A 7,074-nucleotide genomic window follows, 5' to 3' on the forward strand; every position below is an offset into this window, starting at 1 on the left:
AGAAACAGCCCCTGTACCCCTTACTAGGCACCCACTTGGAAACTGAGCAGCCTATGAGCTTCCTCTGAGTGGGGGGGTCTAGGTCCTCTCCATACATGGACCTTGTCTGAAGTACTGGTCTCTGAAGGACCCCTGGGCCCAGGATTTTTGGCTCTGTTGGTCTCCTTGTGGAGCTCCTGCCTCCTCCAGGTCTTTCTATCTCCTCCTTCTTCCATAAGGTTACCTGCACTCTGCCCAAAGTTTGGCTATGAATCTCAGTATCTCCTTTAATACCCTGATGGGTAGAGTCTTTCAGAGGTCCCCTGTGGAAGGCTCCTGTTCTGTTCCTTGTCTACTACCACTCCCAGTGTCTATCCTGTTTGCCCTCCTGAATGAGCTTTCAGCCTCTTAACTGGGGTTCTCCTTGTTGTTTAGCTTCTTTAGGGCTACAAGTTTTATTCTTATTCTATATTATGTGGCTGATATCCACTTATAAGTGAGTATGTATAATATGTGACTTTCTGCTTCTGGGTTACCTCACTCAGGATGATCTTTTCTATTTCCATCCATTTGCCTGCAAATTTCATGATTTCCTCATTTTTAATTGCTGAGTATTATTCCATTGTGTAAATGTACCACAATTTCTGTATCCATTCCTCAGCAGAGGGACGTCTGGGTTGTTTCCAGCTTCTGGCTATTACAAATAAACTCCTATTAACATGGTTGAGCAAATGTCCTTGTTGTATGGTTTAGCGTATTTTGGATATATGCCCAGGAGAGGTATAGCTGGATCTTGAGGTAGCATTATTCCTAATATTCTCAGAGTGTACCAAATCGATTTCCAAAGTGGTTGTACAAGATTACATTTCCACTAGCAATGGAGGAGGGTCCCCTTTTTTCCATAACCTCTCCAGAATGTGTCATCCCTTCAGTATTTTATCTTAGTCATTCTGATGGGTGTAAGGTGGAATCTCACAGTCATTTTGATTTTCATTTCCTGGATGACTAAAGAAATTGAGCATTTCCTCAAGTGTTTCACTGCCATTTGATATTCCTCTGTTGAGAATTCTCTGTTTAGCTCTGTATCCCATTTTTTTAATTGGATTACTTGGTTAATTGGTGTTTAACTTCTTGAGTTATTTATATATTCTGGATATTAGACTTCTGTCAGAGGTAGGGTTGGTCAAGATCCTTTCCCTGTCTGTAAATGGTCATTTTGTTCTAATGACAGTGTCCTTTGCTTTACAGAAGCTTTTCAGTTTCATGAGGTCCCATTTATTGATTGTTGCTCTTAGGGCCTGTGCTGTTGATGTTCTGTTTAGGAAGTGGTCCCTGTGCCAATGAGGTCAAGGCTCTTTTCCACTTTTTCTTCTAACAGATTTAGTGTACCTGGTTTTATGTTGAGGTCTTTGATCCACTTGGACTTTAGTTTTGTACAGGGTGATAAATATGGATATTTGCATTTTTCTGCATGTAACTATCCAGTTAGACCAGCACCATTTGTTGAAGATGCTGTCTTTTTTCCATTGTATGGTTTTCGGTGTCTTTGTAAAAAATTAGGTGTCTATAGGTGTATGGGTTTATTTCTGGGTCTTTGATTAGATTCCATTGATCCATCATTCTGTTTTTATGCCCGTACTATGCCATTTCTATTACTGTTGCTCTATCAGGGATGGACATCTTTTATTATACAGGATTCTTTTCAAGCTGAGAGTTTGAAATTATCCTTTGTGGTCAGAAATGTTATTGCTCCCAAGCATGTTCCCATCATGCATTAGTGGCTGGAACTGTTAGAAGCGTCTTGTCATGGCTTCTAAATTTATTCCATCTGGCACAGTGATGCTGAACTGGTGTCCTCATGATAAAAATAACGTGACAAGAGTCCTGATTTTGATTTGACATCCCTCTAATATTGAAGAGAGGGCTTTGAGGTAGTTGGAGAACTCAGAGATTAAGGGCAGGAACTGCTCTTCCACAGGACCCAAGTTCAACCCCAAGCACCCACATGGCTGCATACAACTGTCAGTAACTCTGGTCCCAGAAGATCTAGGGACCTCGTGGAAGCTTCTGGCTTCCACAAGCGCAAGGTATGACTATGGTGCAAAAACAGATGGCAGGTAAAACATCCTTATACATATATATGTATGTATACATACATACGTACGTAATTTAAATGAAAGAATGATGTCAATATTGTCCATGTGGGCAGAAGGACAGGCATATTAGTGGTCTCCACTGAGAGCTGTTCCACATCCTAATGAGGATACAATCCAGGTTTCTTTTGAGACTTCTTTGTGTGGATATAATGCAGGCTTCCTGTTCAGACCTCTCGCTCATCAAGCTTCTCTCATTTCAGCACACTGTGCTTTTCTCTCTGCCTACTGAGACTTTGCTAGTGTATTTGCTATTGAGGTCCATCTTTCAACTGTGATCTGACTATGGTATAATATCTATTTTTTTCTTTGAAAATGAGGATATTTATTATGTCTAAAGTCATTATCAAATCTTCTACATGAATAGAGTTGTTCTCTTCTATAAGTCCTTTTCTACCTCTTGACTACAAGACAATATATAAAAGATTTAAGATGTTTACAGTACTAGAGAAATGGGCATGGGTGTGAAGTTAAGACAAGTTCATTCCCAGGACCAAGTTTTTGACAACTTCTTAAATTCCTGGTACAAGAACATCAAAGGGTTTGTTCTTGGAGACCAGACTGCACACGCACACACACACACACACACACACACACACATGCAAAGACACACTGACATCCCATAACAGAAATTAAAACAAATTGTTAAACAAATAAATGTTTACTGATGAACGTTTTTCTTGTGTAAGCATTCATTCCTGTAACTCAGGTGTTGAAGAACCTAGAGACTTATCTACAGAGTTTTTCTTCATCATGAATTGCTTCATGTAACAGAAATCAAACATGTAAGCTTGAAGTCAGATAAATCATTCATTCTCAGTTGGTCATATTATTTGGGAATATTTAGGAAATGCAGCCCTGCTTCACAGAGTTTCTCTCCAGTATGAACCTTTTCACGCCTTTGAGGAAGAATGCGATACCCAAAGGCTTTATCACATAGGAATGTTTCGATGTGAGGTGCTGTGAAAGCTGCTGGTGGATGTTGTAAGTCCCAAGATGGCTGTTACATTGGATAATAAAGTTAGATCTGCACCTTTGAGTCTTGTCTCCGGAGTCTGAGTCCCAGGATTCAGTGTGGGCTCTGTCATCACTCAACCCCACTTCCCCACAGTTCCTGATCCCCACACCTATAATGCAGTGACCTACAATGACATGCATGTGAACATCACTGGAGAAGAGTGGGCTTTGATGGATCCTTCCCAGAAGAATATTTACAAAGATTATGCTGGAGACCTACAGGAACCTGTCTGCTATAGGCTACAACTGGGAAGATCATACTATTGCAGAACGTTGTCAGAGTTCTAGATGACATGGAAGGCATGCAAACAGTCCTGCTGCAGAGAAACCCTCTGAATATACTCTGTGATAATACCTGTTTTTTTAATATTTAATTCTAAGTTAGAAAATTCAGACATTTATTCTCTCTCTCTCTCTCTCTCTCTCTCTGTGTGTGTGTGTGTGTGTGTGTGTGTGTGTGTGTGTGTGTGTGTGAGGTGAGGTGTGTATGAATCCATTCACCTTTATAGGTTGATTGCTTGTTATTACCCAATATGAGATATAACAGGCAATAATAGAAAAATAATAATAATCCAACAAATCCACCATCATTAGATGTTTTCCATCTAATCCAAAGATGTCTAGTTGCTTCATATTCTCTCTACTGTTCAAGGGACTTTTATTCCCTTTAACTTTTCATTTTTATTTATTTATTTTATGTGTTTGTATTCATATGTGCCTGTACACAATGTGTGTGTCTGCTACCCAAAGAGGCCGAGAGAGAGAGTATCAGATCCCCTGATTGCGAGTTGCCATGTGTGTTCTGGAAATTTAACCTGGGTCCGTGAAAAAGCAACCAGTGTTCTTAACCAATGAGTCACCTCTCAATCCCCATAAGTTTGCTTTCTATACAATGTCCATTGCGCTTAGTTTTAGCAATGGTGATAAATGAGGAATGAACACATACTCCATCGGCAGAGAATGGAAGCCATTTGAGGAACATTCTTAACAAAAGTATCAGGAAACTCATGGCCAAAATGTGAATCTGCAATTAGAAAATGGGTGTTTGACATCCAACTACAACACCTTTATCTCCCTGATCACATGAGAACTAATAATTCATTAAAAACATCAGTGTCTTCCTATACAAAAGAAAAGCCAGCACTATGACAGATGTCACAGCAATGCTGTGAACAGTAAGTGGAAAGATGCATGAGAAGCCCTTGTCACAGTGCCTGTCACTGCTCCAGTGGCAAAAGAAAGTTAGGAGCAGGCTGACAACTCACTGTCCCCCTTGATCTCAGGGAAAGGGAGACATTGCAGTAACATCTCCTTGCAAAATAAGCCTGTAGAAGACTTCCTGGAGAATACCTTGGTGGCATTTGCTACTGTAGATAGAAAGGCAATCTGTACCTATGAAATAGTTCCTGTGGAATGTACCAGCCTCTATAATAATGTTTATAAGAAGAAACCTAGCTTTTTGAAGTTATTAAAAAGACTCCCTGAGTAACGTCGCATGGGCTTTATAAATATTGGGATTTAAAAAGTTGTTAGCACAGTGAAAGCCACTCCTTTTGTTTAACTGGTTTTTAATGGGTTGAGGATTTCAATGAATGGACCGAAAAAAAAAAAAAAAGCTGCTAATAATCTGGTTTCTCCCTGTCTCATGTATGCTACAATCATAACCTCCTAAGCCATACTATATACTTAGTACAGGCTGAAACTGGCTTAAAAACTCTCATTTTATGTATATCTGACTTTGCAAACCAACTTTGTATATTTTCTTATTGGTGTAGAAATTTATCCACAAATTATCCTGCTGAGCATACATGTTAGAGGAACAAATACAATACCTCAATATCATGCCAATCTAAAAAGATATTATTCTTTTTGTAGCCCAGGTAAATACCATGTCAAGGTCTACTCTTGTGTACTACTCTGGTTATAATTTTAGACTTGGTGCTCAGGACTGATTTCATTCCTCAGAATCTGCCTTTTTTGTTGTTGTTGTTGTTTATTTTTTATTTTTTTCTATAATTTTATTTTTCTCATTAGTTACTTTTTGTTAATTCTGTATCCCAGCTGTCTCCCTCATTCCCTCCCCAATCCCACCCTCCCTCCCTCATCTCCTCCCTGCCCCTTTCCAAGTCCACTGATAGGAGAGGACCTCCTCCCCTTTCATATGACTCCCTTTTGTCAGGTATTTTCAGGACTGGCTGCAAAGTCCCATAGTAAGGGGAACAAGGACTATTTCTAACAGGAACTCAATGACTGGCTCTTTGACCTCCCCACCTCCCAAGCGAGGAGCAGTACTGTTAGGCCACAGAGGAGGACTTTGCAGCCAGAATCTGCCTTTTTAAATGGACAACATACAAAAAAGGCTGTCTTCTAATTGGGACACCATCATTGTATGAGCTTCTGTTTTGTGTCCTGTTATAGGAGGTTTTTCCTCCAAGGGACAAGAAAAAGAAACAGTACATCTTCTGTTTATTTGTTCTGTTTTGTTGGTTTGATTGTTTTGTTTTAACCTCCAATGCAGTCCCCTGCAATGTAAAAGAACTAAAAAAAAAAAAACAAAACTAAAAACACATTTCAATACACCACATCCTGCTGGCAACTTCAGGAGAAAAAAAGAATTCCTGAGCTTCTCTCCTTCACGTGTAGGATAGGTCACAGAGGCAAATTAACAGAAAAAAAAATCTTGAAAGAGATTCAAGGTTACAAAGTCTGTCTGAATCAATTGGGACTCTGTGTTGTGAACATGATGAGTCTGATTTTACAATGCCCAGAAGACCAGATCTTACATGAAAGGCCAGTGGGAGCCACCTCTGACAAGAGATTAATTAAAGCTTCTAAGATAATGTTGGTCTAACTAGATATTCAAGATAACCGAAGGATAAGATAGAAAAGCAAGAAACACAAGGTCATCATCGTGCCAGATTGCAGCCACAGCCTTGCTGTCTGTGTCCTCTCCTGGTTCATCTTCAAAGTTTGACAAGGCCACCTGTCCCAGGACCACAGCTAAGGCGAGAACACCAGAGCAAAATGATCTAGTTAGGTGTGAGTTGCGAAATGTAAGGGCCTCAAACAGAAGCTTTCATGGTATTATTTTTTTTTCTGCTATGTTCATTATTATGTGTTTAGATTTATTTCTTTTACTGCATGAGTGCTTTGCCTGCATGTGCATCTGTTCACTACAGGCATTCCTGGTGGATAAGGTCAGAAGAAAGTGTAAATTCCTTATGACTGGAGTTACAGGTTGTTCTGAGTCATTACATGGGTACTAGGAATGAAATATTGGTCTTCAACAAGAGCACCAAATCTGAATACTTGATATTACTACTTTTTAAAAAGAAAACCAACATAATAGCAAACTACAGTCCCTTGGGCTAATGTCAATAGTACCCACATTGTGGTGCTTTAAGACAAAATTATCAGATTTCCTTCAATGTGAGTTTGATTTTATTAGCAATAAATATTACTTACTCTATTTTCTGTCAATCAACAAATGCTTAGTTTTCTAGAGCTTGTAATGTCTTATAGTTCTTTTTCTTGCAAATATCAGGTGTCCATGTTATTAACTTTTATCTGAAAGAGCACCAAGGCTGAGAAGCAAGGAACCTAGTGAGGTGAGAGGAAGTTAGGAACTCCACAAGGAGAGCAACAGAACCAGAAAATTTGAACACAGGGGTCTTCCCAGAGACTCATGCTCCAACCAAGTACCATGCATGGAGATAACCTAGAACCCCTGCACAGATGTAGCCCATGGCAGTTTAGTGTCCAAGTGGCTTACATAGTGATGAGAAGAGGGACTGCCTCTGACACAATCTGATTGGCCTGCTCTTTGATCACCTCCCCCTGAGTGTGGAGCAGCCTTACCAGGCCACAGAAGACGACAATGCAGCCACTCCTGATGAGATCTGATAGACTAAGATCAGAAGGAAGG

At 39.9% G+C, this 7,074-nt stretch overlaps 1 pseudogene; it reads left to right on the plus strand.

Moving 5' to 3' along the window:
- Positions 1–2,074: 2,074 nt before the first annotated feature.
- LOC132654811 (zinc finger protein 431-like) lies at positions 2,075–3,498 on the plus strand (annotated as a pseudogene).
- Positions 3,499–7,074: the final 3,576 nt, after the last annotated feature.

This window comes from Meriones unguiculatus, chromosome 6 (genome assembly GCF_030254825.1).
Source record: "Meriones unguiculatus strain TT.TT164.6M chromosome 6, Bangor_MerUng_6.1, whole genome shotgun sequence".
NCBI lineage: Eukaryota > Metazoa > Chordata > Mammalia > Rodentia > Muridae > Meriones > Meriones unguiculatus.